Source organism: Oncorhynchus nerka, linkage group LG23, assembly GCF_034236695.1.
Source record: "Oncorhynchus nerka isolate Pitt River linkage group LG23, Oner_Uvic_2.0, whole genome shotgun sequence".
Classification (NCBI taxonomy): domain Eukaryota; kingdom Metazoa; phylum Chordata; class Actinopteri; order Salmoniformes; family Salmonidae; genus Oncorhynchus; species Oncorhynchus nerka.
Window position 1 is genome coordinate 48,265,525 of NC_088418.1, and position 12,084 is coordinate 48,277,608.

The window sequence follows — 12,084 nt, forward strand, 5'->3', positions numbered from 1 at the left end:
TAGAGAGATTTAATGAAGTCAGGGAGATAACCTGGCTCTCATGTACTCTTGGTTAATCAACACTGACTCAGCTTCACTGAGTGCCAGAGGGGAAACCAGCGGGGCCAGGCGCTGTAGCGTAGCCTGAGTACCCAGGGACATGATCTCCTACTGGGAAACAGGGAGCAGCAAGGGCCCCTGGCAGGGCCTGGAGCTCCACACCTTTGGGTTAATGTGTGACTCATATCAGGCTCCAGCAGTTATAGACAGACGCTAGAGTGGACAGGAGCCATTTCCACCTGTCTGGTCACCTAGCCATACCAACGCAATTTAAACAAACACTCAGGTTGTTGCATCTGCCACAAATATAGCTGCTTTTTCCAGACATCTAAGTTTACCCAGTAGAGAGGGTCTCGGGTCCCAAATGGCACCATATTCTAAAAATCTTGGTTGACGGAGTCGTCCGTTCTTTTGACCAATCGATTGTTCAACATTTTTAAACGTGTATTTTTCCACATATTAAATCAAATAAAATCCAACGTTATTAGTCACATGCGCCAAATCCGACAGGTGTAGACATTACAGTGAAATGCTGAATCCAACAGGTGTAGACCTTACAGTGAAATGCTGAATACAACAGGTGTAGACATTAAAGTGAAATGCTGAATACAACAAGTGTAGACATTACAGTGAAATGCTTACTTTACAAGCCTTTAACCAACAAGTTAAGGGCAGTTAAGAAAATAGAGTTAAGAAAATATTTACTAAATAAACTAGAGTAAAAAAACAGTAACAAAGTAACAAAATAACAATAATGAGGCTACATACAGGGCCTTACCGGTACCGAGTCAATGTGCAGGAGTACAGGTTAGTTGAGGTAATTTGTACATGTAGGCAGGATAGATAATAAACAGCAAGTAGCAGCAGTGTAAAAACAAAGGGGGGTCAATGCAAATAGTCCGGGTGGCCATTTTATTAAACAGCAGTCTTATGGCTTGGGGTAGAAGCTGTTAAGGAGCCTTTCGGAACTAGACTTGGTGCTCCGGAGAACAGTCGGGGGTGGCAGGGTAGCCTAGTGGTTAGAGCGTTGGACTAGTAACCGAAAGGTTGAAAGTTCAAATCCCCGAGCTGACAAGGTACAAATCTGTCGTTCTGCCCCTGAACAGGCAGTTAACCCACTGTTCCTAGGCCGTCATTGAAAATAAGAATTGGTTCTTAACTGACTTGCCTAGTAAAATAAAGGTAAAATAAAAAGTCTATGACTAGAGTCTTTGATTATTTTTTGGGCCTTCCTCTGACACCGCCTAGTACAGTATATAAGTCCTGAATAGCTTGGCCACAGTGATGTACTGGGCCGTACTCACTACCGTCTGCCTTACGGTCGGATGCCGAGCAGTTGCATACCAGGTGGTGATGCAACCGGTCAGGATGCTCTCGAAGCTGCAGAACTTTTTGAGTATCTGGGGACACATGCCAAATCTTTTCAGTCTCCTGAGGGGGTAAAGGTGTTGTCATGCCCTCTTCACGACTGTCTTGTTGTGGTTGGACCATTCTAGTTTGTTGGTGATGTGGACACAAAGAGACATGAAACTATCGACCCGCTCCACTACAGCCTCATCGATGTGAATTGGGGCGTGTTCAGCCCGATTTTTCCTGTAGTCCACGATCATCTCCTTTCTCTTTCTCACGTTGAGGGAGAGGTTGTTGTCCTGGCACCACACTGCCAGGTGTCTGAACTCCTCCCTATAGGCTTTCTCATCTTTGTCGGTGATCAGGCCTACCACCGGTGTGTCGTCAGTAAACTTAACGATGGTGTTGGAGTCGTGCTTGGCCACGCAGTCGTGGGTGAACAGGGAATACAGGAGGGGACTAAGCACGCACCCTTGAGGGGCCCTCGTTTTGAGGATCAGCATGGCAGATGTTGTTGCCTACCCTTACCACCCGTGGGTGACCCATCAGGAAGTCCAGGATCCAGTTGCAGAGGGAGGTGTTTGGTCCCAGGGCCCTTAGCTTAGTGATGAGTTTGTGGGCACTATGGTGTTGAACACTGAGCTGTAGTCAATGAACGGCATTCTCACATAGATTCTCACACACTATGTTTGAATAAAATCAACTATACTAAAATCAGGATACTTTGCCTGATGCTTTAAGCACTGCAATTAAAAATCAAGACACAAATTCCTAAAGAGGGAACAAGAGATCAATATAGCTTAACGAGAAGAAAAATACCTGTTCCCGACCCTCTTCCTCCCGCTGCCAGCTGACGTTTGCAGATTCTGCCATTAGGTTCCTGAAGTTGCCGGTAATAGGCCACACCAGCGGTCGGCCACCTTTTCCATTTGGAGTTCCATGTCATCGTACCATTTCTACTGATCCGCGTGCCAGTTATGATTATCATATGCACATTTTCGTGGGTTACATTTAATTTCTGATAAAGTCTTCTTATCTAAAAGTCAATGTCATGTGGTTCATCAAAATTATATCTAAATGAAAATGATACAAATCCAAAAGTAACTTCTATTGCCAATATGTGTATATAGCCTACATATAAAAACATTGTAGCCTGCAGGTAGACCACATCCTGTTAAAAATAAATATCCTATTAATCACATTGGCTATGCATGGCCTGTCTTGCAAGGAACTTGAAACATTGTATCAGCTACTAACTTGGATCCAGCCTGAAGCTCACACTAGCAAACTTGCAACGTTGCATAAAGTATGTGAACTCTTGAGAGACAGACACAGCTGTAGGATATTTGCATAAGAAGTAATAAGGTAGGTATTTTTTATGACATTTCCACCGGATCAAGCGGTGCATGACATTTTTTTCCCCTTTCCTGCAAAGTGTTTATCGAAAGAGAGAGAGCTGGAAATATTTCTCCAATCAGCTACGTTGAGGAACTGTTGTCATTCTCAATGGATGTAAAAACAGACTTTGTTTACTTGCTTTTTGAGTGGAAGATAAAAATGCATTTGAGAAGCTCCACAGTGATGATGAGTTAAGACAATCAGAAATAGTTTCAGATTCACAAATGGGTACATTTATAAGTGCGCAGGTCAGGTAGCCGAGTTCTATGCGTAATCTGGTGTGTGTGAGCACTCCAAACAAAAGACAATTAATAACTTGTAAATGGAATGAAATAAACCCAAACTTTTCCTCACAAGTGTAGCCTAGGTTGTGCACTCCTACAATGACAATGGTAAAACTGCAATATTAAGAATATTTTGAATCAATCAACAGAAATAACCATAACAAAACAAATATTGTAGATTAGAAATGATAGGAATTAGCGGTAAATGTACTCCTGGTGATACTGGTGTGGCATCCCCGCAGCCTCTGCAATGGATTAGTCCACTCAGACAGGCATCTCCTGTGCCATACATGCCACTGTTCGACCAGTCGCCTAAATTAGGTCAGCCCTACCCTATTCCCTTATTTAGTGTGCTACTTTTGACCAGGACGATGGGAGGGTGAGTCTGGTCTAGCAGGATTCGAGAAAACTCTGATGTTGACGTTCCTTTATCAATCGTTTTCTTCAACTGTCCTTCAAACGTTCTCTGTTTACTCCACTACAAAGCCCTGTCTCTCCTCAGCGAGGTGCTATATAGCTTTCTCTGGTCAGATAGCTACTGTCCTCCATGTCTGCACTCAAAGACTTCTTATACACTCACACTGGAAGCCTTTGGAAAAGCTTTATCTTTCTCCCTTCTTTCACTATTTCTGGCACTCCGCCCACACACACACACACACACACACACACTCCTCCGAGCACTCTAAAATATAGCAGGTTTAATGGACGTTTACTTTCTGCTCCATCCATGCATACTGATCAGTGTGCTGGCTGTGACCGGTTCTGTGGCCTGTTTTAATTGCTAGTGGTCTCCCATGTTTAAATTCTCCTACAGCTTTAGTACTGATGGAGCAGAATATAAAGAGACTTTACATTCTGAGAGTAACCACGCATCACGGAATGTGTGTGGGTGAGTGTGTATGAGAATCTTCATACTGAAATTATTTCTGACAATCACAGCAAGCTGGGTACAATCCCACACTAGTCGAGTTGAGTGAGTGAGTGAGTGAGTGAGTGAGTGAGTGAGTGAGTGAGTGAGTGAGTGAGTGAGTGAGTGAGTGGTGGTGGTGAGTGGTGAGTGAGTGAGTGAGTGAGTGGAGGTGAGTGAGTGAGTGAGTGAGTGAGTGAGTGAGTGAGTGAGTGAGTGAGTGGTGAGTGAGTGGTGTGAGTGAGTGAGTGAGTGAGTGAGTGAGTGAGTGAGTGAGTGAGTGAGTGAGTGAGTGAGTGAGTGAGTGAGTGAGTGAGTGAGTGAGTGAGTGAGTGAGTGAGTGAGTGAGTGAGTGAGTGAGTGAGTGAGTGAGTGAGTGAGTGAGTGAGTGAGTGAGTGAGTGAGTGAGTGAGTGAGTGAGTGAGTCAGTCAGTCAGTCAGTCAGTCAGTCAGTCAGTCAGTCAGTCAGTCAGTCAGTCAGTCAGTCAGTCAGTCAGTCAGTCAGTCAGTCAGTCAGTCAGTCAGTCAGTCAGTCAGTCAGTCAGTCAGTCAGTCAGTCAGTCAGTCAGTCAGTCAGTCAGTCAGTCAGTCAGTGTCTGTCTGTCTGTCTGTCTGTCTGTCTGTCTGTCTGTCTGTCTGTCTGTCTGTCTGTCTGTCTGTCTGTCTGTCTGTCTGTCTGTCTGTCTGTCTGTCTGTCTGTCTGTCTGTCTGTCTGTCTGTCTGTCTGTCTGTGTGTGAGAGAGAGAGAGAGAGACTCATCCCAAACCATTCGATCACTGTGAGTAGCATGTGAAGAGGCAGACTGCATACTGTAACAAGTTAGCTGAGAGAGAGACATGGAGAGAGGGGGATAAAAAAGAGAAAGAAGGAGAAAGGGGCGAGAGAGTAGTCTAGTCTCTAATGTTTTGGAAGATTACATACACCTTAGCCAAATACATTTAAACTACAAATAATCCTAGTAAAAATCCCTGTCTTAGTTCAGTTAGGATCACCTATTTATTTTAAGAATGTGAAATGTCAGAATAATAGTAGAGAATGATTGATTTCAGCTTTTATTTCTTTCATTACATTTACATTACATTTAAGTCATTTAGCAGACGCTCTTATCCAGAGCGACTTACAAATTGGTGCATTCACCTTATGACATCCAGTGGAGCAGCCACTTTACAATAGTGCATCTAAATATTTTAAGGGGGGGTGAGAAGGATTACTTTATCCTATCCTAGGTATTCCTTAAAGAGGTGGGGTTTCAGGTGTCTCCGGAAGGTGGTGATTGACTCCGCTGTCCTGGCGTCGTGAGGGAGTTTGTTCCACCATTGGGGGGCCAGAGCAGCGAACAGTTTTGACTGGGCTGAGCGGGAACTGTACTTCCTCAGTGGTAGGGAGGCGAGCAGGCCAGAGGTGGATGAACGCAGTGCCCTTGTTTGGGTGTAGGGCCTGATCAGAGCCTGGAGGTACTGAGGTGCCGTTCCCCTCACAGCTCCGTAGGCAAGCACCATGGTCTTGTAGCGGATGCGAGCTTCAACTGGAAGCCAGTGGAGAGAGCGGAGGAGCGGGGTGACGTGAGAGAACTTGGGAAGGTTGAACACCAGACGGGCTGCGGCGTTCTGGATGAGTTGTAGGGGTTTAATGGCACAGGCAGGGAGCCCAGCCAACAGCGAGTTGCAGTAATCCAGACGGGAGATGACAAGTGCCTGGATTAGGACCTGCGCCGCTTCCTGTGTGAGGCAGGGTCGTACTCTGCGGATGTTGTAGAGCATGAACCTGCAGGAACGGGCCACCGCCTTGATGTTAGTTGAGAACGACAGGGTGTTGTCCAGGATCACGCCAAGGTTCTTAGCGCTCTGGGAGGAGGACACAGTGGAGTTGTCAACCGTGATGGCGAGATCATGGAACGGGCAGTCCTTCCCGGGAGGAAGAGCAGCTCCGTCTTGCCGAGGTTCAGCTTGAGGTGGTGATCCGTCATCCACACTGATATGTCTGCCAGACATGCAGAGATGCGATTCGCCACCTGGTCATCAGAAGGGGAAAGGAGAAGATTAATTGTGTGTCGTCTGCATAGCAATGATAGGAGAGACCATGTGAGGTTATGACAGAGCCAAGTGACTTGGTGTATAGCGAGAATAGGAGAGGGCCTAGAACAGAGCCCTGGGGAACACCAGTGGTGAGAGCGCGTGGTGAGGAGACGGATTCTCGCCACGCCACCTGGTAGGAGCGACCTGTCAGGTAGGACGCAATCCAAGCGTGGGCCGCGCCGGAGATGCCCAACTCGGAGAGGGTGGAGAGGAGGATCTGATGGTTCACAGTATCGAAGGCAGCCGATAGGTCTAGAAGGATGAGAGCAGAGGAGAGAGAGTTAGCTTTAGCAGTGCGGAGCGCCTCCGTGATACAGAGAAGAGCAGTCTCAGTTGAATGACTAGTCTTGAAACCTGACTGATTTGGATCAAGAAGGTCATTCTGAGAGAGATAGCGGGAGAGCTGGCCAAGGACGGCACGTTCAAGGGTTTTGGAGAGAAAAGAAAGAAGGGATACTGGTCTGTAGTTGTTGACATCGGAGGGATCGAGTGTAGGTTTTTTCAGAAGGGGTGCAACTCTCGCTCTCTTGAAGACGGAAGGGACGTAGCCAGCGGTCAGGGATGAGTTGATGAGCGAGGTGAGGTAAGGGAGAAGGTCTCCGGAAATGGTCTGGAGAAGAGAGGAGGGGATAGGGTCAAGCGGGCAGGTTGTTGGGCGGCCGGCCGTCACAAGATGCGAGATTTCATCTGGAGAGAGAGGGGAGAAAGAGGTCAGAGCACAGGGTAGGGCAGTGTGAGCAGAACCAGCGGTGTCGTTTGACTTAGCAAACGAGGATCGGATGTCGTCGACCTTCTTTTCAAAATGGTTGACGAAGTCATCTGCAGAGAGGGAGGAGGGGGAGGGGAGGGGGATTCAGGAGGGAGGAGAAGGTGGCAAAGAGCTTCCTAGGGTTAGAGGCAGATGCTTGGAATTTAGAGTGGTAGAAAGTGGCTTTAGCAGCAGCGACAGAAGAGGAAAATGTAGAGAGGAGGGAGTGAAAGGATGCCAGGTCCGCAGGGAGGCGAGTTTTCCTTCATTTCCGCTCGGCTGCCCGGAGCCCTGTTCCCAGTGGGTCAGAAGTTACAATACACTCAATTAGTATTTAGAAGCATTGCCTTTAAATTGTTTAACTTGGGTCAAATGTTTTGGGTAGCCTTCCACAAGCTTCCCACAATAAGTTGGGTGAATTTTGGCCTATTCCTCCTGACAGAGCTGGTGTAACGGAGTCAGGTTTGTAGGCCTCCTTGCTCGCACACACTTTTTCAGTTCTGCCAACACATTTTATATAGGATCGAGGTCAGGGCTTTGTGATGGCCACTCCAATACCTTGATTTTGTTGTCCTTTAGCCATTTTGCCACAACTTTGGAATTATGCTTGGGGTCATTGTCCATTTGGAAGACCAATTTGCGACCAAGCTTTAACTTCCTGACTGATATCTTGAGATGTTGCTTCAATATATCTACATAATTTCCATCCTCATGATGCCATCTATTTTGTGAAGTGCACCAGTCGCTTCTGCAGCAAAGCACCCCCACAACATGATGCTGCCACCACAGTGCTTCATGGTTGGGATGGTGTTCTTCGGCTTGCAAGACTCCCCCTTTTCCCTCCAAACATAAAGAAGGTCATTATAGCCAAACAGTTCTATTTTTGTTTCATCAGACCAGAGGACTGAAAGTATGCTCTTTGTCCCCATGTACAGTTGCAAACCGTAGTCTGGCTTTTTTATGGCAGTTGTGGAGCTGTGGCTTCTTCCTTGCTGGCCAGCCTTTCAGCCTTTCATGTCGATATAGGACTTGTTTTACTGTGGATATAGATACTTTTGTACCTGTTTCATCCAGCATCTTCACAAAGTCATTTGCTGTTGTTCTGGGGTTGATTTGCACTTTTCGCACCAAAGTACGTTCATCTCTAGGAGACAGAACGCGTCTCCTTCCTGAGCGGTATGACGGCTGCATGGTCCCATGGTGTTTATACTTGCGTACTATTGTTTGTACAGATGAATGTGGTACCTTCAGGTGTTTGGAAATTGCTCCCAAGGATGAACCAGACTTGTGGAGGTCTACAATTGTTGTGGAGGCCTTGAAATACATCCACAGGTACAATTGACTCAAATTATGTCAATTAGCCCAATCAGATGCTTCTAAAGCCATGACATAATTTTCTGGAATTGTCCAAGCTGTTTAAAGGCACAGTCAACTTAGTGTATGTGAACTTCTGACCCACTGGAATTGTGATACAGTGAATTATAAGTGAAATAATCTGTCTGTAAACAATTGTTGGAAAAATGACTTGTGTCATGCACAAAGTAGATGTCCTAACCGACTTGCCAAACCTATAGTTTGTTAACAAGACATTTGAGGAGTGGTTGAAAAACGAGTTTTAATGACTCCAACCTAAGTGTATGTAAACTTCCCGACTTCGACTGTATGTTCACTTCAGACTTACTTGTAGTCGTGTTTGGCATGTGTGAAGAGGTCCTGGTTGTCTGTCTCTGTGGTGGGCAGGTCCATGGCGATGTCCAGCCCTGCGCTGCTCGAAATCACCCCCTGGATGCTGGAGCTGTACTGCAGCAGCCGACGCCGCAGGTCGTTATAAAGACAGAGAAGCTTTTAGGGTACTCTCCCTCTAATGCCTGCTTGAGGAAGGAAGAGGCTGGATAGAGAAAGAGACAGCGCGAGAGAGAGAGGGGGGGGGGTGAGAAGGAGGTCACAAAAAGAGAAGATTGAGAAGGAGGACGAGCAGGAGAGTGGAGCTGTAAAATGTCACCTTCTGTGTTTTAATGACTGCATAGGTAAACATCTGCTTTGATGCACAGTAACAGTCTTTCTGCTCCCGTGAACTAGAAACATCACATTATCCCCGAGTACCAGACTAGAACATGGATGAAGGGAGGAGACTGAAACAGAAAGACTATCCTGCTTAAAAGAACAGAAAATAAACGGTGACATTTTCCCGCTCATTATTATGTTAATCCCCTGAATTTGCGAGTGATTAGTTGCTCGTTAAGGGATGATATGCAGATTGTTTTAATGTAGATTGATTTGGTGAATGCATAATATAGCGTTTTATAATGATTCATACAGGTTTGAACTGAAGTACTTTCAGGCTCTAATGAGGTCTGGAGGGAGCAGCGCAGGCAGGAGGAGAAAGGATAATGTGCATAGATAGCATTCATATACACTACTCTAATTCATATCCTCGTATACAGGAGGAGAAAGGATAATGTGCATACAGCATTTGACATTCAGTATATTTATTCAAATTCTCATATTTCCATATGCTAATAGAACCATAGGTTATATTTCACCATAAGAGAAAGAATAAAGATAAAAAAATATTAAAATATGTGGAGGGGTGGGAGCCACTGGCACAGAGACAGACGGAGGAAGGATAGAGCCAGGGAGACAAAGACAGAGAGAGAGGGAGGAAAAAGAGATATACTGGGCCTGTGCGGATGTTGACCATATTGACCAGTGAGAGTGAATGAGGAGCATCATTAACAGGTGATAACACTGAACTGTGTTAGAGCAGGGATCAATAGACACCGATTCGTCCAAGGCAGGCTGCTGTGGGCTTTACGAAATGGTAAAGACACACACAATGATTAGTGCAACGGTGACTGGATCATAGCTCGACTGCTCTCTTTCTTTACCCTGCCAAGGGAGCACTTTGTATAGGTTGTGTTGCACACAGTTTCCCTTCATATCTTTTTCATGACATCTGCTATCAGTCAATGTTCTCGAGTCTCTCACCACCAGGGAATTAGATGCAGAACTCGGCAGGAGAAAAGACAACGGCGTCTATAAGAGTTTTTAGAAACAGTTCCATATGCAATCAAAAGATCCTATAGGTAGGCAGCCCACAGGTCGCAGTGTGAAAATAGAGTTAACAGCACCACAGGAGCCAAACACACCTCTCTTTTACTCACCTTTACATCTACTGACATTTATCCCTTCTGCTGAAATGGCACACTTACTGTAAGATAAGGAGGGGGCGGAAACGTTTCTCTGCGGTGTGTGTGGAGGGATGCTGTAGGGTTGTATCTCCACCTTATATAAGGCAAGGCCCATGGCGGGGTATAAATTAAAGGTGTGTGTGCGAGTGTGTGTGTTTATAGACCCTGTCCTGTCTGAAAGGGGGGTATATATCATCAGAGAGGTGTAATCATACCCCGCAGTGGTTGGGACGGGACAGGGACGGGCGTTTAGGCTTTATAGGAGAAGGGAAGAGTGATGGCCCCACCGTCTGTGCTGTACCACTGATACACTCACACAAACGCACGGAAATGCAGGTACAGCATTACTTGCAGGCAACGTGGCCTGAAAGAGAAAAGATGAAGAGAAATGTATGAGGGAGAGAGAGAGAGACTCAGAGAGAGAGAGTAAGCACACACACTGCTATTAGGGTGCATCAGCGTTACTCTGAAACAGACATTACTATGTAGCCTCACCAGCCGTTGCTCTCTGCAACTCCACTGAGAGAGTGTGTGTGACAACACTCCAAAACGTGTAGAGGATATCAGGCTGGCCGTCCTGCAGCGAGAAGAGAGAAACGGGGGCCTCCCGGGTGGCGCAGTGGTTAAGGGCGCTGTACTGCAGCGCCAGCTGTGCCACCAGAGACTCTGGGTTCGCGCCCAGGCTCTGTCGCAACCGGGAGGTCCGTGGGGCGACGCACAATTGGCCCAGCATCGTCCGGGTTAGGGAGGGCTTGGCCGGTAGGGATATCCTTGACTCATCGCGCACCAGCGACTCCTGTGGCGGGCCGGGCGCAGTGCACGCTAACCAAGGTTGCCAGGTGCACAGTGTTTCCTCTGACACATTGGTGCGGCTGGCTTCCGGGTTGGATGCGTGCTGTGTTAAGAAGCAGTGCAGCTTGGTTGGGTTGTGTATCAGAGGACGCATGACTTTCAACCTTCGTCTCTCCCGAGCCCGTACGGGAGTTGTAGCGATGAGACAAGATAGTAGCTACTAAACAATTGGATACCACGAAATTGGGGAGAAAAAGGGGTAAAAAAATAATAATAATAATAAAAGAGAAGAGAGAAACAACTGAACAGAGGGTCACACAAGGAGACAAACACACACAGGGCTGTGATGAGTGCAGTCTGCACCCCACAGGCAGAAGGGCAGTGTGACTGTCATTAACATCATTATCTACCAGTGTGATCCTGGTAGATAATGCTGCACACATTTATCACACTGCAAATCAGCTAGAACACCACCCCCACCCCACACACAAGTGCGCGTCCACCATGCTGTGCCATAACTGTCGCCGTGGACAACAATGACAACTCGTCACCATGGTTACAAGTTATAGCTGGGCGTCTTAGGAGGTTAGTGCACTAATTAGTGTCCACTCCTCTGATGCATGCAGAGTTAGTACACACATGAGATCAGACAAATTCCGTCTCCTTGCTTGACATCCTGATTACAGATTGATGTGTCTTTCGGCTCCGTTTAATATATCTGTATTTCCTCATGCTGTTTGTCTGTAGAGCTGAGCTAGCCCTACACTCATACTAATGACCTGCTCTGATCTGGTCCTAAGATGACAGGAGGAGAAGTGTGTACAGTGGAACAGGACATGGTGATGATGGTGGAGATGATCTAATGGTGATGATGATTTTGATGATCTTAATGATGATGATGATCTTAATGATGACGGTGTGATGATCTTAATGGACATGATGATGATTTGAATGGTGATGGTGGTGATCTTAATGATGATGATGGTGATAATCTTAATGATGATGATGCTGCTGGTTATTGTGATGATGACTGTGTTGATGAAGATGGTGATGATCTTAATGGTGATTATGAAGATGATGATGATCTTAATGGTGATGATGATGGTGATGATCTTAATGGTGGTGATGGTGATGATGATGGTGATGATCTTAATGGTGATGATAATGATGGTGATCTTAATGGTGATGATCTTAATGGTGAGGATGATGATGGTGATGATCTTAATGGTGATGACGATCTTAATGGTGATGACGATGTGATCTTAATAGTGATGATGATCTTAATGGTGATGATAATGCT